The sequence below is a fragment of the Microcaecilia unicolor genome, chromosome 3 (genome assembly GCF_901765095.1).
Source record: "Microcaecilia unicolor chromosome 3, aMicUni1.1, whole genome shotgun sequence".
NCBI classification, from domain to species: domain Eukaryota; kingdom Metazoa; phylum Chordata; class Amphibia; order Gymnophiona; family Siphonopidae; genus Microcaecilia; species Microcaecilia unicolor.
Window position 1 is genome coordinate 334,107,982 of NC_044033.1, and position 24,464 is coordinate 334,132,445.

The 24,464-nt window shown below is 40.8% G+C and overlaps 1 pseudogene; it reads left to right on the forward strand.

Annotated features, from left to right (window-relative positions):
• Nucleotides 1-11,813: 11,813 nt before the first annotated feature.
• Nucleotides 11,814-24,464, forward strand: part of LOC115464708 — an 84,537-nt pseudogene continuing 71,886 nt past the window's right edge.

Sequence of the window (24,464 nt, forward strand, 5' to 3'; positions counted from 1 at the left end):
CCTCCTGTGTGTCATTGCACAGATTTACTCGTCTGCATTTTGAAAATACTTGGTCATAATATGACTTTTTCTGCACATTATTTTATTATCCAAGACCTCTGAAACTTCCTCACTCATACCACAGTTGTAGAGTAGGACAGACAGGTGTTTGTTTCATAAGAAAATCTGATTTACAACCTGAAAGATGGCAGCAACTCTGGTTCTGATTCTGATATTTTGCTATATCCAGTGGAAGACCACTGAGGGCCAGTTTCCACCAATGAAATATGGAAGCTTAAATCCAGGATACCACAAGGATGGAAACATCATGATTGGGGGAATTATTACAATGAGACATTTAACAGTCACAAAACCACTGTCCTATACAACGTTTCCCACTTGGATTCATAGTTACTTGTAAGTAGCACAATGGCTTAGCTCCTATTGGAGGCACACTTATGATTCATTTGGTCTCTGACTTGAACTGTCAATTTGATTTGTAGCTTAATGAAGGATCTTTAGATAAGGGAGATCTTGGGATTTTACATTTGCCTAACAGTATTCAATGGGATGCTAGGAATTTAATCATGATCTGAGGGTTTACAGTTATAAATCAGGCTCTGTAAATACATTAATTGCCATTACCAAAACACACAGAGGTAGATATTCAAAATCATTTAAGCAGTTAACTTCCAGTTTAACCACATTAGCCTTTTTTTTTTAATTTGGAGCTAGCAAACTGAAACCTTAGGTTAGATATAAAAATATTTTTTTCTGAGTTATATGTGTAAAAGGAGATGATGACAGAATTCTTCCCAGGGCTTAGCATAAATTCAACTGGAGAGTAGATATTCATCCCCTTTATGGTCAAATTTATTCCATTTAAGTTTAGGACTATATATTCATCAGTCCTATTTAAATGGATAGTGTGATTGAAATAAAGCATCAAAGCAGTCGGATAAGTCATTTGCTTATCTTTATGCAGATACCACCCTGCTGAGTATCAACCATACACTGTCCAGGTAAACAGAGGTGAAACTGCTCAGCTGAATTCTTACCTAGCCCAAGGTATGAAATGTGCAAAACTAGTGACCTTGAAAATGTCATATAAGCACATTTAGCAAATCCCATAAACGTCTGAGGTCTGTATTCAAAGTGGTCTGAATGGCCAGAAACAGCTCTTAGCCCTTTAAATCACTTGGGTGGCGATATACGCTGATATTCAGTGGCATCCAATCAGCTAGTGCCGATGAATATCAGCACTAACCACAAAGCAGAAAAATGGTTATTTTGCGGGTGGTCTGAGGGTGGAGTCAGGACTTAACCCAAATAAGGTGACCTCGTGAATAGGACTGCTTAAGACTTCTAGTTATCTCCATGACCTTGTTTGTTAGGGACCTTGAAGTGATCTGAACACTGAATAATTGTTTTTCTCTGTCATTTGTTTTTGAATCATGAAAGCTCATTTGGTTCTCAATGTCTTGGTTAACCCCCTTGACCCTTCAATTTCAGCAAATTATAGGCCTAAAATGAGAGAAAACAGTATTCTCCCAACTACTTTGCCATACTGAAATTCTTATGCCTGGTTAGTGACCATAAAATGATGCTGCTATGGAATATATCAGGTTTGGATTTAGTGGTAAATTGGAAACCCTACATTCAGTTTCTTAGCTTTGATATAGGATACTGAGAAACTGAAGGAAGCACTAGCCTTAAATAGGGTCTGAATTGGAATGGAAGGTTAGCAATAGGATGATAATTGCATTTGTCGGAAATCGGTTTTGAGGGATCTTTGAGCTTAGGTCTCAGAGTTGCAAGCTTCCAAGCCTGTGGAACCATTCCAGAAGACAGGGAGGAAGAAATGATATGGAAAATAAATAGGCCAAGCTCTTGGAAATACTGTTTAATAAAAGTAGAAGGAATAGGATTGTGGAGGCTGTGGTAGTTTTCATACTCTGTATAATATATCTCTTGTATGCACTTTCTTGCAATCATTTGGAGTTTCTTAAGGGATTTATGCATATAGCATCCAGTTTTTTTGCCTCTGTCAGTGACTGATACCAATATGATGTCCCAGTTGCAATTGATTTTTGAAGCAGTGATGGATTGGTTGAAAAAGAATCAGTTGCAAATGAATATATCTAAACTGAAATAATGTGGGTTGTATCGAGTTCTTCATTAGTGTTACCAACACTTGTTGTTGGGTATACCTATTAAGATTGTTAAACAGGTTAAAAACTTGGGGGTTGTGTTGGGTTGTATTTTACATTTAGATTGCAAGTTCAGGCTTTGATTTGTTCTTTCTACTTCAAATTGAGAATGTTATTGTGTTCAGTTTTGGAGGCCGTATCTAGCTAAGGATGTAAAAAGACTGGAAGCAGTGCAAAGAAAAGCTATGAAAATGGTATGGGATTTACGTTGCAAACCGTATGAGGAAAGACTTGCCGACCTGAACATGTATACTTTGGAGGAAAGGAGAAACAGGGGTGATATGATACAGACGTTCAAATATTTGAAAGGTATTAATCCATAAACAAACCTTTTCTGGAGATGGGAAGGCTGTAGAACTAGAGGACATGAATTGAGATTGAAGGGGGGCAGACTCAGGAGTAATGTCAGGAAGTACAAATGGCTAGAAATGTAAGGAGGGGAGACAAAAACTTCTTCAGGTATATTAGTGAAAGGAGAAAGACTATAAAGGGAATTTTGAGACTAAAAGATACAACAAAACGCTATGTAGAAAATGATGATGAACAAGCCAATTTGCTAAATAGATACTTTTGTTCTGTTTTCACTGAAGAAAACCCTGGGGAAGGACCGAGAGGGACTGGCAAAAGTACACCTGAAAATGAGGTGAATAGAGCGCAGTTCACGGAAGAGAGTGTGTATCAACAACTTGGAAAGCTAAAGGTGGACAAAGCCATGGGGCCGGACGGGATCCACCCCAGAATACTGAGGGAGCTCAGAGAGGTTCTGGCGGGTCCTCTTAAAGACTTGTTTAATAAATCCTTGGAGACGGGAGAGGTTCCGAGGGATTGGAGAACGGCGGAGGTGGTCCCTCTTCACAAAAGTGGGGATAGGGAAGAAGCTGGAAACTACAGGCCGGTAAGCCTCACTTCGGTTATTGGAAAAGTAATGGAAGCCATGCTGAAGGAAAGGATAGTGAATTTCCTGGAAGCCAATAAGTTGCAAGATCCGAGACAACATGGTTTTACCAAAGGGAAATCGTGCCAAACGAATCTCATTGAATTCTTTGACTGGGTGATGGGAAAATTAAATCAAGGACGTGCTATGGACGTCATCTACTTAGATTTCAGCAAGGCTTTCGACACGGTTCCCCACAGGAGGCTCTTAAATAAACTAGACGGCCTGAAGATAGGACCCGAAGTGGTGAACTGGATTAGGAACTGGTTGACGGACAGACGCCAGAGGGTGGTGGTGAATGGAGTTCGCTCGGAGGAAGGAAAGGTGAGTAGTGGAGTGCCTCAGGGATCGGTGCTGGGGCCGATTCTGTTCAATATATTTGTGAGTGACATTGCCGAAGAGTTACAAGGTAAAGTTTGCCTTTTTGCGGATGACACCAAGATTTCCAACAGAGTGGACACCCCGGAGGGTGTGGAAAACATGAAAAAGATCTGAAGAAGCTAGAAGAATGGTCTAACGTTTAGCAATTAAAATTCAATGCGAAGAAATGCAAAGTGATGCACTTAGGGAATAGAAATCCAAGGGAGACGTATGTGTTAGGCGGGGAGAGTCTGATAGGCACGGAAGGGGAGAGGGATCTTGGGGTGATAGTATCTGAGGACCTGAAGACGACGAAACAGTGCGTCAAGGCGGTGGCAGTAGCTAGAAGATTGCTAGGCTGTATAGAGAGAGGAGTGACCAGCAGAAGAAAGGAGGTTTTAATGCCCCTGTATAAGACGTTGGTGAGGCCCCACCTGGAGTATTGTGTTCAGTTTTGGAGGCCGTATCTTGCGAAGGATGTTAAAAAAATGGAAGCGGTGCAAAGAAAAGCTACGAGGATGGTATGGGATTTACGTTCCAAGACGTATGAAGAGAGGCTTGCTGACCTGAACATGTACACCCTGGAGGAAAGGAGGAACAGGGGTGATATGATACAGACGTTCAAATATTTGAAAGGTATTAATCCGCAAACAAATCTTTTCCGGAGATGGGAAGGCGGTAGAACGAGAGGACATGAAATGAGATTGAAGGGGGGCAGACTCAGGAAAGATGTCAGGAAGTATTTTTTCACGGAGAGGGTGGTGGACGCTTGGAATGCCCTCCCGCGGGAGGTGGTGGAGATGAAAACGGTAACGGAGTTCAAACATGCGTGGGATATGCATAGAGGAATCCTGTGCAGAAGGAATGGATCCTCAGAAGCTTAGCTGAAATTGGGTGGCGGAGCAGGTGGGGGGAAGAGGGGGTGGTGGTTGGGAGGCGAGGATAGGGGAGGGCAGACTTATATGGTCTGTACCAGAGCCGGTGATGGGAGGTGGGACTGGTGGTTGGGAGGCAGGAAATACTGCTGGGCAGACTTATATGGTCTGTGCCCTGAAAAGGACAGGTACAAATTCAAGGTAAGGTATACACATATGAGTTTGTCTTGGGCAGACTGGATGGACCATGCAGGTCTTTTTCTGCCGTCATCTACTATGTTACTATGTTACTATGAAGTATTTTGTTCACGGAAAGGGTGGTGGATACGTGGAATGCCCTCCTGCAGGAGGTAGTGGAGATGAAAATGGTAATGGAATTCAAATATGCGTGGGATAAACACAAAATAATCCTGTTTAGAAGAAATGGATCCATGGAATCTTAGCGGAGATTGATTGGCGATGCTGGTAATTGGGAAGCAAAACCGGTGCTGGGCAGACTTCTATGGTCTATGCCTTGATCATGACTGAATTGATAGGGATGGGCTTGAGTGTAAATTTTAAGGGGCTTCAACGTTAGCTTCAGAACTTTTAGTACAAGAAGAGTGCTGGGCAGACTTATACGGTCTGAGAATGGCAAGGACAAATCGGGTAAATATATAAAGTATCGCATATCAAGTATAATGAGTTTATCTTGTTGGGCAGACTGGATGGACCATATAGGTCTTTATCTGCCATCACTTATTATGTTACCACGTTATGTTATCGCAATTGAAATCTATTTTGTCTTGCACTGATTTTAAAATAGTGTTGCAATCTCTGGTACTTAGTTGCTTAGATTATTGTAACATTGTTTATCTTGAGTTGCTAAAGCAGTCCCTTCAAGTGTTTCAGACAGCAATGAATTCAGCTGTGTGATTGCTAATGAGACTTTTACTTTCTTAACATATGTTGACTATGATTCATCATAGCTTCTTATTTGAAAGCGCCGGTAAAGTGGTATACACCATCACAATCTTTGCGATCAGAGCCTTATAGCATACGCTGGTGACTTCTGCATTACAACATTTGCACATGGAACTCACAAGGATGTGTACTTTATCCATTCGTGGCTCGATTGAATGGAACAGTCCTGTTTAAGTGATGTGTTTTTGACATGTCTTGATTTTGCTGCTTTTGTATTTTCGTTTATTGTATATTTTATGAATGCTTTTATTGTACTCCACCCTGGATAAGGGTGGACTAAAAAAAACCCATAATACATCTAATCTAATAGTATGTAGATAAAATTCTGATGGAATGCTAAAAGAAGTGAGTGTGCTAGATGGCAATAGGACATTAGAAAGGGGCTGAGTTTTTACACCACTAGGGGCTGTTGGAAGGGTAGTGATCAAAGTGGAAATTTTATTACGAAAATAAAATGCAAGATCCTGACTGGTAAAAAACATAGCTTGATTGACTGGAGGGAGATAAGGCATAGTCAGGGATTTCAGGGTCTGATAAAGGACCACTGTATTAGGTGCCTTAACTATTTTAGAGGAATAATAATTCTTTTTTGCTGCAAGTATTGCCAATTTATAAGAATGTGCTGTATCCTTGTAGATAGTAAAAGTGATTAAGGAGCATTGGCATCTCTAAATACATTTGGCTTGGCTAAGTTGGTGTTTTTGTAAATGGAGCTGCTGGGAATACCAGTTTTCTTTATGCTAGTGAGGCTTGCTTGACAAATATGCTGTTAAGGGGACTAGGGTTTTAAATGGAATAAATCCTATATAAATCCTAATAAATAAATAATAAAAAGGTGGTATGAAGCGATTCATTCCAGGTCATCACATGCATGCTCACATCATATCTCAGCTGGATTACTGTAATTCTGGGTATGTCAGCCTCCAACAGCTACTTCTTCAATGTTTTCAGTCAGTACAAAATACTGCAATTTGACTTCTCTGCCATGCATGTAGGTTTGATCTTATCACACCACTCCTTTGTCACCATCATTGATTTCCAGTCATGTTTCAAATTCAGTTCAAATTCTTGACTCTGGCCCAGTATTCTTCCCTATTTGGCTGAATATATCATCCTATATTCATCTTCCCATCTTTTGCATTCATCAAATTTTTTGTGGCTTTTCATACATCCTCCTTCATTGATGCATCTTGATACCACTAGACATGCAATGTTTTTCTTTTTGGCTTCTAGGTGGAAGTTGTTGATATGGGTTACCACTAAGACAGGTTATTTTACTGTTAATACAGGTTATTAGTTACTATTGCATAAAATGGGACCTCAGCTGAAACCATAGAAGTCAGCAATAAAATTACCCGTCTTAATGATACACCACACTGAAAAATAATTCCCCCATTAGTATCCATGTAGCCTCTAAGAGTGAGATTCTATAATATGGCACCTAAAAAATCCACACTGAACTAAGCGTATTCTATAAGATACTCGTGGTATATAGAATACATTTAGTCGATGAAATCGCTCCTAAATTTATATGTGCCCATTTATACCAACGAAAACTTGTGAAGGTTTACGCCCATATTCTATAACTATGTGTGTAAAGTTTCAAACACCCTCAAAACACCAATAAACATGCCCCTTTTTAACTGCATGCATTTATTTTGAGCTGCGCGCTTCACCATTTAGGCGCAGTTCATTATAGAATGTGTTTAACAAGTTGTGTGCATAAATTGCAATTATTGCCAAAGTGCTCATTATTGCTTGTTAAGTGCTGTTAAAATGCTGATTAGCTTGCTGTACTGCTATGGATTTACAACCTGCTTCACTGACACAGACTACTCAATAATTGCTGTGGATTCTTTTGGATTCGTATTAGGTAAATGAGACCTTTAGTAGAGGTTCTATAATCTACAATGATTAAAATATATACAATGATTAAGACATATACAATAAGTAATCATTTTTAAACAGAATTACTTCTAATCAACAATAGAGACCCCGAGTGCACTGGTCGTTTTTTGTTTGTTTGTTTTTCTTAATATAGGATAGATACAGGTCGAGAAATCTATTAAGAAAGGGGGATACATAGAGAAGAAAGCAGTTTAGAATTTATCAAAACAATCCCAAATACAAATTTGATAATATAAAATTCAAAAGAGCTTAACTTCAGCCTTGCACTGCTTGCACAAATTGGGTGTGTGCACATTTTTAGCACTTTTTATAGAATTCTAGGGATAACTTATAAAATACTATGCATATCTCCAACATTTAAGTGTGAGAATTTACCTTAGCTCTATGACTGATGTATGTGCTCATATTTATGTGCACACACAGGTATATACCCACTTATGTTAGTTTTCTTTAGAGGAGAGTAGGCGACTACAAGTTGCCCTCCAGTCACCTACTGTCAGGGGGAAAGGGTTATTGCAGAAAGTTTTCCTTTTAAACAATTCTTGTCTTCCACTGTTCATTTTTTCTTTCAAAAATCCCTGTCAATCAAAACACTGTTTGAAACAGATTAGTCCCAATGGGTATGATACAGTTCTCAGGGACACTTTTATTCTCTTTGCACCTTTCCCAACTGCCTGGTTCACGTTCCCCTAGTGAAAAATTATAAAAACACCTTCAGTGACGAACACTGCTTAATTTTCTCCAGCCAATTCCCCCTGCAGTACTTGACTCAAAATTGCTTGCAGTTTTTCTGTCAGTGGATATGTGAGTCTCTTTTAATCTAAACCAAAGATACCTTCAAATGTCCAGTTCAAAAACTCATTGATAATAAAGTCACAGTTCCAGTCTCAATTCCCCAAAAGAAAATACAGCCCTGGCTCTTCTTAGCTTCATTATCCAATAACTACACCAAAAACTATTGAATGAAAAAGTGCCCCAAGAAACATTATAATTGACTTTCAAAAATGGAGGAAAAGACCTCAGAACTGTCTGTGGACTTTTATCTATTGTTAGAAGTTATATTCTGAACCGTCAAAAATGATCATTGGTCAAAAAACCTCCATATTCTCATGGGCTTCTTAGCTTTGGCCATAACTGAGCAGCCTCTTCCCTTTCAGGGTAAGTTCTCTCACTCTGACCCTCCCATCAACTTTCAAAATACTCCGGCAAAAACTTACTATATCCAAAACAAAAATACAAAGGAATATTTAAATAGTTATCTCCATAGCTTCTTCCATGTTGTGGCTCTCAGGTCTTTCAAGTTCCCCTGAGCTGGTTCATTCTACCTCCATGACTGTGGCTCTTTCCTCTGGCTGGAAGTTTGTTAACTCTCATTCCATGGGCTCTGCCTCCTCCTCTTCCTACTTAAAGTCCCGTCCTTCTACTTCTACCCCTCTCTTCAGCTGTGGGACAGGATTTGGTTTTAGAGGCTCCTCCTTCCTCTGAAGGGTATGTCTAAGTTTTAGGATGTTAACCCCTTCTCTCCTCAGCCTATGCGTGTTAATACTAAAGGTTCTAGCAGTGATTTTATCCTGAACTTCCTCACACTATGTACCAGTGGCATAGCCAGACAGCAAATTTTGGGTAGGCCTGAGCCCAAAGTGGGTGGCCACAACTTTTTCTTGGCCCAGCCCTACCCCCAACTCAAAATATAAATTGCACTTTCTCTGAAGGTGACCAGAATTCCCTTTTACCAAGCTTGGCAGGCAGCAGCAATGTCCCTAAGCCACTGGCAGCCATGCACATTTAGTTGTCGGTGGCTCAAGGATACTGTCGTCAACTACAGAGCTTGGGAGAAGGGAGTTCTGGCCATCTTTGGATAAATTCCACAGCTGGGGATGCTTTGAGATCTCCACCAGCTGTACAGCAAGGGTCAGGACCAATGTTAGACGTACTAAAGCCCAGGTCAGGAAATAAAGGAGGGCCCCCTCCCTGAACCCCTCTTCTTTGCCTCTTCTCCAATTTTCCCACCTGCCATTACTATCACCCCAGAAAGGGTACAGGAGTGCACATTATGTGGCAACAATATTAAAATGCTTACTAACACACTATGAATCAATTTATTGCATTAACATATGTAATTTTTGTTTAATTTTTAAAGACAACAAGGTATCATGTATGGCTCTAAAATGAACTATTGGATATTCTATAGCTCACAACTATTCTGGGTCCAAAGCTCTCAAATTATCATTTGCATCCAATGTCTTATTTTATCTTTTACATAAAAATGCACTTCTGTAACAAGCTTTTTTTTTTTTAAGACAACAAAACAATGATTAGTTCATTAGTCTGAGAATGCAGATTACAGAACTGTAGAGACTTGGATCAACATACAAATATAGAACAAGGGATCACAAATTTAAATATAAAACTATTTAGACAAAAATTAAGCTGTGAACCCCAAGAAGTTAAACTTAGCATATACTACAACACTGGAAAAAGGAAAAACAGAAATGCATTTCCTTTTCTACTGAATACAATACAAAGACATTTACTATGCACATTTCCCAAAGCTAACATATTCCATTTAAAGCATCCTGACATATTCTTCATTTCTTTTTTCTTTTCAGTTATTTTCCGTTTTTATATTAAGAATAGTTAAGATTTAGTTTAGGTCAACATTTGTAGATAATATTTGCTTAACGTATAGCTGCAGCATTTAAGTGATATAGTTAAGGTTAAGTTATTTTGCCAAGTTTTTCTTTTTGGAACCCTATTATTTGCAGTATAGGAGCCCTTTACAGTATGCTCCTATATCACACTGATAATATATTGCTGCTTGTGATCATTTACTTACTGGGTTTCGCTTTTAGTTTTACACTTGTGTTTGCCCTCATTCTGTTTATGCTGGAACAGTATCAATACATTGGACAAATCTCTTTCTCTGACTAATTTAGCAGTACAAGTAGTTGCTTAATTTTAATCATTTGACTTGCAGGTCCTTTAGAGAAAGTTTCCCCAGGAGAAAGTGTTCCAGAGAATGCTTGGTACCCCCATTAACAATTTAGTACTTCCGGTTTCCTTTATCCACTTCCTGTGTTTTGCTATTACATTCACTCTGATTTTCACTTTTGTCTGGTTACTCCTAGAGATATTTACACTTTACATTGATAACATTCCCTTTTAAATACACTGCATAACACATACAGTTTCCTCTAAATCTGTATATCATTTAATTCTACAATGTTTGCCGCTAAACTTTTTCTACTATCCCTTATCTGACCAAACCTTTTCCAAGAAAAAGCCAAAAGGTGATGACGGATACTTTATTAACTATCCTGTTGTGACCACCAAATACCTTACTGAGTCCTCTGAAACTGTTACCCTGCAATTTGATGTCTGCAATATTGCCCTTTGCGGCGTCCTTGAGGCCCAGAGGCAATTTGCTCGAGCCAAAGCCAATGTTTATCTTTGTACAAAAGCGACCCTGACATTTGAGGATTATCGCAACCCCTGTGCCTCATGGAATGATGTCTGGTGGTATACGGGACCTAATCACCCAACCGAGAGTCACCCTCATTGGAAGGACCCCTTCCGCCAAAGAATTTCTATAATTCGACAGCCCGGTGTTAATCCCAACACCTGCCAAATGTCACATTGCAATCTTGTGCTGATCACCTTTAGAGGTGTAAGTGTTGCCATGAACCGTACTTATGGCATAGGCCTAGATGTGGAAGGAAAAGACCCTATCGGATGCTTCCACATTACTGTTATCCCTGCACCACCTTCAGGAGAACCCCCTAATCCTCTTTTGCCTAATCTATTTGATATCCAATCTTTTCCAGGAACTAACACGTCCATTAGGGTCCTTTCCATTACAGATCTCAGAGATATGTTTGCCATTGAAACTGGAATCACTGATTCCAATTTATGGTTATAATGGATACGATATACCACTAACAGCTTGAGTGTTTCTGACTGTTGTGTCTGTTCTACCCCTTGTCCTGAACCTACTGTTGTCCCTTTCCCCTTGAATTTTGATAATGACTCTAACGGTACCTTGTGCATTCTGAAGCTGTTGCAAAGCCATACCCTTGTTGATCTCTTTTGTTTGTCTCTTCATTTACTCTTTCCTCCAGTGCCTCAGGACAAGGTCTTTACCAAACCACCTCCTTTCCAGGTTCCTTCTACAGCCCTACGTTTCCCCTTTTGTCTATTGCGATCTGATGTTACCGACTCTTATTTTGTTGGAAACCTGTCTTCGTGTTCTTCCAGAATTACTAAGATCCTTCCTTTCCTTGATTTTTCAAAATTCTCTACTCCCCGGTCGATGTATGGTGGTACTGTGGCACCAAAATATTGTACCCTACCCCACCTCCCAATTGGCAATGACAATGTGCCCTTGTACAACTTATGATCCCTATCACTATTGCTACCCATCATACTAACACCACGTCTCATTCTAGGTCTCGTAGGGAAATTAACGGTTCGTTTGCTGATAGAATTTACCTTTATTCCATTGATGTGCCAAGGGGGGTGCCAGATGAATTCAAGACCCATAATCAGATTGCTGCTGGCTTTGAATCCATATTTTGGTGGGTAACTATGAACAAAAATGTTGATTGGATAAACTGCATATACTACAATCAACAGCGTTTCATTAACTACACTAGAGACGCTGTTCAAGGCATTGCAGAACAATTGGATGCTACCAGCTGCATGGCATGGGAGAACCGGATGGTTCTCGATATCATGTTGGCTGAAAAAGGGGGCGTGTGTACTATGTTAGGTGGCCATTGCTGCACCTACATTCCCAACAACACTGCCCCTGATGGCACTATTACCAAAACTTTACAGGGACTTGCTACTTTAGGTAACGGACTTGCTGAAAATTCTGGTGTTGATACATCTTGGACTGGATGGATGGATAATGTTTTTGGAAAATGGAAACATTTTATTATTTCTGGTATTACTACTCTGATCATTGTGGTAGCTGTGCTTGTACTTGTAGGGTATTGCATTATACCATGCGTGAGAGGATTAGTACAATGTTTGATTGAAACTGCTTTGACTAAGAGAGATCCTGTGAGGTTTGCTATGACCCTATATGAGCCATTAAAATCTACTGATGATGCCAATACCGCTTATACCCAGATGCGCCCCATTTCTGCTGATTCCAACACCCCTGCTTCTGATATTGAATCTCCTGTGTAATTTGCTTTCATTTCTTTGGGGCATAGTCATCTTTCAATCAAATTAACATATCATCTTTTTGTGGTTCTATTTTGCTTCTTGCACCTCTCCATTCCTATGTGGGCCATTTTACTACATTCTCCCCCTAAGATTTCCACCTCTCTAGTACTCACAAAAATCGTTTGGCCATGACGGGTAAGTAGGACTAAGAGTCCCAACCTAAGACAGCCTTCGTTCAGGGTACACTTTTCCATAATTCTGAGGTGTGCATATAAGGCCTAAATACATGACCTGGCCTAATACTACTCATACTACTCATATATATATATATATATATATATATATATATATATATATATATATATATATATATATATATATATATATCTTAAGCACTTTCTGTAAAGGCCTTCAAAGGGGGGAGATGTATATTCTGGGGTGTTTTTCAGGCCTGAAATCATACTTTGGTTCAGGCTCTGAAATGACAGTAAAAACTGACAGGCCCATTTCTAAGTGACTTTCAGTTGAACTAAGGTCTGAGTCAACATCTCATGATCTGTTGAGACACAATGTCACAAGCTATACGAGGGAGGGTGCAGGTGCAAGTAGCTGACCATAGGGGTTTAGAAATGTTACAGTTAGCAACTGTTAACAGATGTTCCGGAGAAAGAGGGAACAAAGTAGTTCCTCTGGAAGATGACAGGACTTCTGAGAAGTGTAGGCCTCTTCATTATCATGCAACCAATTAACTGCAAGTAATTAATTACCATGAACCTATCATATGTAACCGATTAATTAACATGTAGCCAATTACCTGTAACCACAATATTACAATATGCAACTGAAATTTACCTGTATAAAAGTGATTGTATCAGGAAGTTAGAGCCAGAGTAGCAGATTCAGCCAGTACTTCTGTATAAGCTTGTCTGTAGTCTCGTGAGAAATCACAATTTGTCATCTGAAATTGGTGAGTAATAAAGATCACATTTCTCACTCCAGAAACGTAGCCTTGGTTTATTTATTCCACCTATTAGGAGGTGGCTGGTCCATACACTTTAGTAAGGAATAGATAAATCTAAAAATTCAGGCTATGCCCCTGATATGTACAGGTTCCGTTTTATAGAATTGCTCCTATAGTGGTGATATTCAAGCAGAGCCTAATTATAATAGATTTAAGGTTCTTTTAAAGACACATTTCTTTAAATTGGCCTTCAGTTTGTAGCCTGGAGTATGGGAGTTCTTGTCTGTTTAAACTGATTCATATTTTGTGCAATGTTAATACTTAGTAGTGTTATATAGTATGCAGACGTGATTGAGTGACTCTATGTTGAGTGTGGGTTTGGTCTATGCTTTCTTTTCCTCATTAATTTTAAATGGAAAAAGTTTTGTTAACCGTTCTGATCTAGAAAGGTGAGTGGTATATCATGTTTTTGAATAAAGATAAAGGTATTCAACCTGTATATTGATAGCCTGTTTCATTTAAGTTTATCCCTAAAACTATAGGGTTAATGGCTTGCAGCTTGAGATTAATCTGTATATTTAGTGTTACTGCCTATCCATATAGCAGTGCTTATTATATTTATTTTTTCAAACTCTGCAGCTGGCTTTTAAGAACACACACTGACCATTGGTTTGAAAATAGTTCCACAGCTTTCTTTCTATCTTTCAGTGAGTGATTACTTGTCTGATCTTCATTGTCCTTACAGTTACCAGGAGGAAAACTATTTCGACTACCTGGCCTTTGTTTTTGCAGTGGAGGAGATTAACAACAGCTCAGAGCTCTTACCCAACATCACACTAGGGTTTCATCTTTATGAATCTTACCTCAATCCATTCCTTATGTTTGGGGATGCGATGAGTATATTTACCGGTATGAACACTTGGGTTCCTAATTATCGCTGCAAAACATCTGGCACTCTGGCCGCTATCATTGAAGGCCTTCAATCAGAGGCATCAAGTCAGATGTCCAGTATGTTCAGGATGTACCACTATCCACAGGTAAGGAGACTGTTCTGTTTGGATTTACTGTATAATCCATTAAGAAAGAGTGAAAGATGGGGAATGCTGTGATGCACCAGTTTAAATTAAAAACACCATTTGGGAGAAGAAAGTGTGGCTAATTGTATTTAGGTCTTATTTTCAGTGCTTATGTTTGGCTTACCAAGGGGTCTTTTTACTAAGCTGCGTTACAAAGTGGTGTTAGTATTCCCTTGAATGGGTTTTTTTCTACGTGCAAAGGACAGTTTTACTACAGCCGTAAAAATGGCTGTTATCTAATTTTTGCATTAATGGTCATTATTTTATTTATTTTCTATATTTATAACCTGTTTTGCATCCAAAGTGTTAATGTTGCCATTAGTGTGCAACTTCAAAATATCATAAGGCTCTTTTCTTGCTACTTCACACCAGTGGCGTAGCAAGGGGGGGCGGGGCGGAGGGGGCGGTCCGCCCCGGGTGTCAGCACAAGGGGGGGTGCTCCGCCACTCCCGCTGCTTCCAGGCACCCCCCCCCGCACCCAAAATCCACCCCCCCATGAGCGCCTCGTAGAACCCGCCTCCTCCTCCTTCCTTCCCGCCCTCGGCAGCCCTCCTTCTCCTCTCCGCCCCCCTCCGTATCATAACCCTTTACTTCCCATAGTGGCAGCGACGTCAGTTACAAACGAAGAAGGCTGCAGGCTCCCCTCGGGCTTCAGCTTCTCCCTTTGCTCTTCACACAGTGAGTGTCCCGCCTTCGCGATGACGCATTTCCTGTTTCTGCGAAGGCGGGACACTCACTGTGTGAAGAGTGAAGGGAAAAGCTGAAGCTGGAGGGGAGCCTGCAGTGCCTTCTTTGTAACGGAACTGACGCCGCTGCCACCACGGGAAGTAAAAGGTTATGATACGGGGGGGGGGGGCAGAGAGGAGGAGGAGGAGGGCTGCCGTGGGTGGGAAGGAAAGAACAGAGAGGGCAGGGGAGAGAGGAGAATGGTGGACATGGATGGGAGGGGAGAGCAGGGGGGAGACAACAGATTGCTGGACATGGGTGAGAGAAGGGGAGGGCATGGGTGAGAGAAGGGGAGGGCATGGGGGAGAGAAGAGGTCGCTGGAGGGGAGGGCATGGGGGAGAGAAGAGATCGCTGGAGGGGAGGGCAGGGGAGGAGAATTGCTGAACGTGGGTGGATGGATGGAAGGGAGGGCAGGAAGGAACGGAGAGGAGGGCTGTGGGGGAGCTGAGGGAGGGCAGGGAGAATCGCTGGACATGGATGGGAGGGGAGGGCATGGGGAGAGAAGAGATCACTGGAGAGGAGAGGAGGGCAGGGGAGACAGGAGAATTGCTGATGGATGGATGGAGGGGGCAGGCGAGAGAGGAAATTTGCTGGATATGGATGGATGGATGGTTGGAAGAGAGGGCAGAGGAGAGGAGAATTGCTGAACATGGATGAATGAATGGGGGCAGGGGAGAGAGGAAATTTGAAGGATATGAGTGGATGGAGGAGATGGCAGGGGAGAATGGAGAGTTCCTGGACATAGATGGAGAATAGCTGGATATGAATGGATGAATGGGGGCAGGGGAGAGAGGAAATTTGCTTGATATGGGTGGATGGAGGAGAGTGCAGGGGAGAATGGAGAGTTGTTGGACATGGATGGATGGATGGATGGAGGGGAGGAAAGTCAGGAAGGAAATGCACATGGATGGAAGAGAGAAGAGAGGAGAAATGTTGAACAAGGATGGAGGGAAGGAAAGACAAAGGAAGGAGATGCACATGGAGAGAGGGCAAATCCTAGATGGAAGGGGCAGGGAGAGAGGGCAGACTTTGGATGGAGGGGACAGGAGAGAGAGGGCAGACACTGGATGGCAGGGAGAGAGAGAGAAGGCAGATGCTGGATGGAAGGAAGACAGTGAAAAGAAGATGAGGAAAGCAGAAACCAGAGACAACGAACTCCAAGTAAAATATATATTTTTATTTTTTTGCTTTAGGATAAAGTAATATTGTAGCTGTGTTAATAAATAGAACATGGAAATAAGGTAATCTTTATTGGACTAATTTTAATATATTTTGACTAACTTTTGGAGAACAAAACCCCCTTCCTCAGGCCAGGATAGGATATTGTAAAACCACTATACTGTACTGATCTGATCTGAGGAAGGAGGTTTTGGTCTCTGAAAGCTAAATGTATTAGTCCAATAAAATGGTGGTATTTTATTTTCTGTTTCTGTGGTGTTGCATTGTATGCTCAGTCTGGCCTCTTGGGGGTTCAGTTTAATTTTTGTCTAAATAGAAAGTTTGATTACTTATTATTCTATAGTGGTTTAGGGTTTATCTGTGTTTGTGAAAAAGACACGGCTTTCAGTTGGCATTGACTGTGCAGGATCGACGATCTGTACTATTCTGTCTGGTTACGTTTTACAATAGGCGAATTGATGTTCTAGTGCTCACTGTAGTGTTGAAGATGCTTTCCTTTTCCTTATGTGACTCGTAGAAATTACTGCTTATGGTATGGTAAAATTGTTCTAGAGATCCTGAGTGTTTTGTATTCTCGGTATGCCTAGTACTGGATTTTGGAGGGGGGTGTTAAAAAATGACCGGCCCTGGGTGTCAACTACCCTAGCTATGCCACTGCTTCACACAATGTCTAAACCCAATATGCAAGAATAAATTGTATTGGTTAAATGTAAAGTAAGTTTAAATAAAGGAGGAAAAAGATCTCAGAAACTCAATAAATGCTACATTTAGCTTGCAGTATACAAGATATTGCTTTACCAATTGAGTATCTTAAAAAACCCCTCCTTTATAGTCTCTTTTCAATTTCTCTAATTTCCTTGTTGCCATAATTCGGACTAATATTCAACACTTAACTGGCATTCTGATATAGCTTGTTCGCTCAACAGAGCACTGCCGTTTCGCAAAGGCTTTTTCAAGAGCGATAGTCACTTCTTTGCCAGTCAATCCTACAAGCAACCAAATATATCATTATATAGCACAACAGCAAATTAATGACTTTTTAAACTTTTCCTCAAATGATATCAAACCCATCTTCAGTGTAGTCTTAGTCATTAAAGTTATTAAAATATCTGACTTACTGCCAGCTAGTACTTTCACATGGTTCCGATCGCTGAACTGATTGCAAACTGGTGCTTCCATACATTTGAAAGGATGCCATCAGTCATTCACCTTATCAAAACATAAGTGATGTCATCTAATTGAACTTCACATTTACATTTAAAGGGACCATGTCCCTTATCGTAGCTTATAGTTGGTGATAACTATATTTAAAAGAGAGGTTTCCAATCTAAACAAATATTAAGTCCTGTTAGAATAACTGACTTTAATATGTGAATCCAACGTTGTTCTTTCTATAGCAGAAATTTACCCCTGCCCCTCCCCCTCTTATCGAGTCCTCTACTTTGTCTATTACAAAACATCTGAGATCATTGAACTTATGTAGCATATTCAAACAATGAGTTACTATTAAGTGCCTCCAATCTGGAGTTCTTTAAACAGGATTTGTGTTCATTCATCCTTATGTACAAAGAAGGCTCGGTTTTCCCATCATATATTTTGTCACATGGGCATCGAATTACGTTTATGACAGTTTGTGAAATGGTTTAATATATACTTTCTATGGTCTACTGAGTTCACAAAATTTGGTGATTTCATCAGTAAAAGCACAAATTTTGCATGTTTCACACCGATAATGACCTTTATTCAATTGTAAATCTTTAATTATGTCCATATTGAAGAAATGTTGTAAATGTTCGTTCAGGTTTTTCCCTCTGGTAAATGCCATATGCAAGTTATATTCCTGAAAGTAAGGGTAAGCTTGCACGATTCTTCAGTGTCTACCTATAATCTGGGCTGCTGTAGATATCCCTATGGAATATCTTAGTACACAGGTAGATATATTGTACTCTGCTTCATGATGGGGTTTTGTTGTTAATAACAAATCCCTATGGTTGTGTTTTGCTCTTTTGTAGACTTGTTTTAAAATAGTGTCTGGATATCCTCTTTTTTCAACTTAGATGTCAATGTTTTAGCTTGTTGTTTAAATACTGAAGTATTGTTACAGATCCTATGATAGTGTAAATATTGTGAAAAGGGCAGTCTCTTTTTAAGGGGTAAAGGGTGACAGCTGGTTAACATCAATAAAGAATTCTGATCTGGTGATTTGGTATGTACAGTGGTTTCCAATGTACTTGTCATTTGTGTTACCGTCACATCTAAAAAATTAATTTGCGTCATAGATGAATTCACAATGAATTTAATGTTGTGATCCCTTGTATTTACCCAATCAAAGAAATCCTATAATTGTCTCAGTGCCTTTCCAAAACCAGAAAATATCATCACTATACCAAATCCATTTGTACAGACCATGAACTCTGATATATCCATTGTTCTTCAAAATTGACCATGTAAAGTTCAGCCACAGAAGGTGTGAAAGTGGCCCCCCATAGCCTCTCCCTTTTTTGTAAAAAAATTGTTTTTATTGTACAAAAAGTAATTGTTGTTTAGAGTTAACTTAGAGCTAGCGATATCAAAAAGCTTTTGGGTACTAAATGGGGGCGGGCTGTATCCTCTAGAGCTTGTTCTAAAATTCTTAGGCAGGCATCTTGTAGCAAAGAGGTATAAAGAGATATCACATCTAAAGTGGTAAGTATAAAAGGAAATTCTTTTTCTGGAATCTCTGTTAATATATTCAAAAAATGGGTGGTATCTTTTACATATGCTTTGCATTCTTGAACTAAAGTTTGAAGAAACCAATCTATATATTTGGATAAAGGCTGCATTAGAGACTTACTCAATGCTACTATAGGGTGCCCTGGGAGGTCTTTTTTTAAAAAAATCATTTATGTATTAACATTTTAAATTACAAGCTTATACACTTGAAAAAAACAAACAAAGAAACACACATCTTAGTAAAAGTAATTAGAAAAAGAAAAGGAAGAAATAGATTAAATCCATTTCTCCAAATTCCAGCTAAAGAAGTAATTACAGTGTTCAGCAGGCCACTAATAGGAAAGCATACACCTTGAAGCATAGGTGAAATTATAGAAATAATAATAATTCAATTTTGAACTGACGGAGCCAAAACTAAATAACTTAGAGGGTCTTTTACTAAGGCATGTTCACATTTTTAGCGCACACTAAAATTGTGGGTGCACTAAAATTTGAGAGACACCAATACATTCCTATGGGTGTCTCTAATGATTAGCGCACTCACAATTTTAGCGCATGCTAAAAACGTGAGCGTGCTTTAGTAAAAGACGCCCTAAGTTCTAATCTGAGTCATTCCATCTGAGGTATGAGATACTTCCAGTTTCTTTGCAACCAAAATAGATTTTAACTGCTCACGATCAAAAAATACATACCTTTTTGAGGAATAAGTTACACAGCATTTGCAAGAAAAGCGTAATAGGAATTTAGCCCCAAGTGAAACCACCTGAGGACATAGCAAAATAAATTTCTTCCTTCGTTCCTGTGTAGTCTTTGTCAAATAGGGAAAAATCTAAAATTTTTGATTTATAAAGAGCTTTTGTCTATGGCGAAAATAAAACCTCAAGAGATGATCTCTATCTTGGGGAAAGATAAAAATTACAACAAGAGTTGTACGAGGCATAACTTCTTAATCAGATTTCTCAAGAAATTCTGTCAAGTTAAGACTGTCCTGTGTGATGTTTTGTATTTCATAAGCCTGGTCAGCTCGAGAAGAACTGTTAACATCTAGAAGTTTCACATTTACTGGAATATAATATAGCTTAGAAACTGGTGGAATAACTTCTTTAAGAATTAATAATATCTCCCCAAATTAGCTCTTCAACAGCTGTAATGCAGATAAAATAGGGTGTTTGGGAAAATTGAGGAAACAAATTCAGAAGCCTCATGGATTTTTCCAGGTTCTCTATCCACCTCAAGATAACATTTGTCTTCAACCAGGGCAGATTGAACATTCTATGACTTTGCAAAGTCACTTGTAACCTTCTGCAATTGATTTTGTACAAGTTCCATCTCTCTATCAATTTTCAAACAAGATGAACTAAAGGATGCCACAGCATTTGTAATAGATGTCACAGTCATATGCAATGAAGACAAAATATCCCACACTGATTCAAGTGAAATCTGCCCAAGTTTCACCAATGGAACAGGTACCTTCAACTGCTGAAGAACTGTTTCTTTCGCCAATGCAAAAGGCAAACCCGTTGCAGAAAAGGATTCCACCGTCCGATGGCTTTCTCCAACTCCTCCAAGAAGAGATGATCCAGGCATAACACCAGTTTGGAATCTGCCCTCCTCGGCCTCCATGCTGTCTCGTGACGGAGAGTGCTGCGACTCTATTCCAAACTGAGACACTGCAGGAAAAGCTCCAGAGGATAGAGCCCACCCCTATATAGTACCCACAAGCTTTTTGATATCACTAGTTAACTCTAAACAACAATTACTTTTTGTACAAAATAATTTTTTTAACAAAAAAAGGGAGTGGCTAAGGGGGCCACTTTTGCACCTTCTGAGGCTGGACTTTACATGGCCAATTTTGAAGAACAATGGATATATCAGGGTCCATGGTCTCAATGCGTGTACAAATGGATTTGATATACTGATGATATTTTCTGGTTTTGGAAATGCTCTGTCAATTATAGGATTTCTTTGATTGGATAAATACACGGGATCACATCATTAAATTCAGTGTGAATTCATCTATGACACAAATTAATTTTTTAGATGTGACAGTAAAACAAATGATAAGTGTACATTGGAAACCACTGTACATACCAAATCTACAGATTGGAATTCTTTACTGATGTTTACCAGCTGTCACCCTTTACCCCTTAAAAAGAGACTGCCCTTTTCACAATATTTACACTATAGTAGGATCTGTAACGATACTTCAGTATTTAAACAATGTAGGCTGGATACTGTACCGATTGGTATTCAAGAAAAAAAGATCTGAGCTCCTAAATTTAGAATTCTAATTTTAATTCCTTTTTTTATTAAAATTTAAGGGATTCTTTTACTAAGTGGCAGTAAGCACTAATGCATGCTTGTCACATGCAGGGCCGGTGTTAGGGGGGGGGGGCAAACAGGGCAGTTGCTTTGGGCCCCACAGCTCCAGGGGGCCCCCATAGTCTGCCACCTCTTCCCATTCTTGTCACTCCATCCAAGGTCTCCCTCCATTCCATGTCTTCCTTACGTTGCGTTTTTGTTGAAGGGGGGTGGGTAGACAGTGCAGCAGCAATTCTTATATATTGCCTGCATCTTGCCCAGCACTGTTTCTCTGTTGTGTCCCTCCCAGGCTGAAACAGGAAGTTGCATGCATTGCAACATCCTGTTTCAGCCTAGGACAGAACACAGCAGAGAAACAGTGCCAGGGCAGATGCAGGCAGTGTGTAAGAATTGGTGCCGAGCTACCATAATGCTGACTCCCCCCCTCAACAAAATGCAATGTAAGGTAGACAGGGAAGGGAGGAAGACCTTGGATCGGGGTAGTGAGAACAAGAGGAGGTAGCAGGAAACGGGGCCCCCTGGAGCTGTTTTAAAGTAGACCGGGGGAGGGGTTTTAGAGATAGGAGAACATGCCATAGTGGGATTGGGGGGAGGATATGGAAGAAGAAATGAAGGGCTCAGTAACAGGGGAGGAAGAGAGACAGAGAGATGGCAGACTATGGAGTGGAGGGAAGAAAAGTGTGGGAAAGATGTTGGGCAGAGGAGTGATGGGAGGGGAGGGAGAAATGCTAGATGGGAGGGCAGTTGGGAAGAAAGAGAAAGATGTTGGACCAGGTAAGCCAAGGGAGGGAGAGGCAGGTGCTGAACAAAGGGAGGGTGGGAGGGAGAGATGCTGGCTTATGTGATATGATGTTAGGTGGAGTGGGGGAACAACAACAGGAAAGAGGGGGGAGACAGCAGACGGGAAGAGAGATGTTATAGGAAGATGAGAGTGGGGACAGGGAGAGGAGATACTGATCTACAGGAATAAAGGGAGGGAGAGGGAAGACAAATAGTGGAAAAAGTGGAAATATGTGGGAGAGGCCAAGAAGGGGTGGCAAGATAATCAATGAGAGGCGGATAGTGAATACAGAGGTAGAAATGTAGTAATGGAGGGTAGATGACAGATAGAAGGGATTAGCAGGCTAGGGAAGGAGTTAGATGGGAAATTGGACAGCTAGAGAATGAGAGAAGAATATGGAAAGTTAATAGGTAACAGAAAAGTTGAAAGAAGTTGATATTTGAGTGGTAGAGAGGCAGAAAAGAAAAAGACCTACAAAGGAAGGATCAATATGTCAGAGACAGGTGTAGTGAAGGAATAGAACATGACTGGAAGGAGAAGAAAAGACAAATGGACAAAAGTCGCTAGAAAGAGAATTAGGACCAACATGATGGAAAAATAAAATGTCCAAACAACAAAGGTAGAAAAAAAGTGGTTTATTTTGAATTTATTAACAAGAATATGTTAACCTTGGGATATAGGTATCACAGATGTCTTTATATTGTGTTCAGTGGCATAGCCAGACAGTTGATGGGGGGAGGGGACATGGCTGAACTCAAAAGTGGGTGGGCACCAATGTTCTCCCTGCCCCCGTCCCCCGCCTGAATGCAAAATATAAGTACCTGAGCTGGTAGGAATCTCCGGGTCCTTCAATGTGAAGACTACCTCTTCCTTTGACTCCAACAACCAGAACTCTCCAAACTCTGCAGCCAGCAGCAGTGTCCCCAACCTGTTGTTGTCACTGCTGACCTACCCCTGTGAATGCTTGGTTTTTTTGCATGCATGGGGAGGAGCAGCAGTGGCAGCAACAGCTTGAGGGCGCAGCCACCAGCTGCAGAGCTTGGAGAGCTCTGGCTGCCAGCTGGCACAGCTTGGGGATATCTGCCATCTACAGCAAAGGTGATTGTTAATTTGGGGTTTGGGGGGGTGGGGTCCTCCGTAGCTATGCCACTGACTGTGTTCAATCCAAAAGGAAGTACATTTCTGTTTTTATTTCTTCAGTGTTGCAGTACTTGCTTGGAGTTCCTAGTTCAAAATTTTGATGTTCATAATTCTAATTTCTGATCCCTTGTTCTGTATTTGGTGAAGGAGTGGCTGCATAGGCGTAGTTTGACTGTTTCATTTGGGGGGGCAAAGGAAGGGGCAGGGCATATTAGCATATTCATTTGCATATATGTATATGCAAATTATGCTAATATGGAGGAAGGAAGGGAGCAAGAGCTGGCTTTTTTGGGAATAACCAGTGTTCGTTTGCCAATGGATAGCCACTGAATCAGAGAGGCAGCGGGTTTGGCGACAGGCAGTGGTGTGCTGGCAAATGTTTAACAACAGGCTCTCCCCCCAGTCCCCCTCTGCGCCCCCCCCAAATTGCAGAGCTGGCTATAGCCGGGGAGAGAGCCTGGGGGGGTATAAATAAGTAAATATAAACTTTTAATGTTGAGCACCTGATTCTCAAAGTGAACATATTGCAAACACTATAATGAAAATAAAATGATTTTTTTCTACCTTTGTTGTCTGGTGACTGTTTTTCTGATCATGCTGGTGCAGTATCTGATTCTGCTGCTATCTGTCCTCTTAACTCCGTTTCCAGGGCTTCCTTTCCATTTCTTTCTTTCTTCCTTTCTTCTTCATTTCTGGTCCTCAGCTTCTGCCTATTTTCTTCATCCATGTGCAGTTTTTCTCCTCTCTTCCTCATCTCATCTCCTTCCTCAATCTTTCCTCCCCTCCATCCATGTCCAGCATTTCTTTTCTCTCCCCTGCCCTCCATCCACCCAGTCCAACAGTGACCCTCCTCTTCCCTGTCCCCATACCCAGTGGCCCTCCTTTCCCCTGCCCTCCATCCACTCAGTCCAGTAGTGACCCTCCTCTCCCCTGCCCCCATGCCCAGTGGCCCTCCTTTCCCCTACCCTCCATCCACTCAGTCCAGCAGTGACCCTCCTCTCCCCTGCCCCCATGCCCAGTGGCCCTCCTTTCCCCTGCCCTCCATCCACCCAGTCCAGCAGTGACCCTCCTCTCCCCTGCCCCTATACCCAGTGGCCCTCTTTTCCCCTACCCTCCATCCACTCAGTCCAGTAGTGACCCTCCTCTCCCCTGCCCCCATACCCAG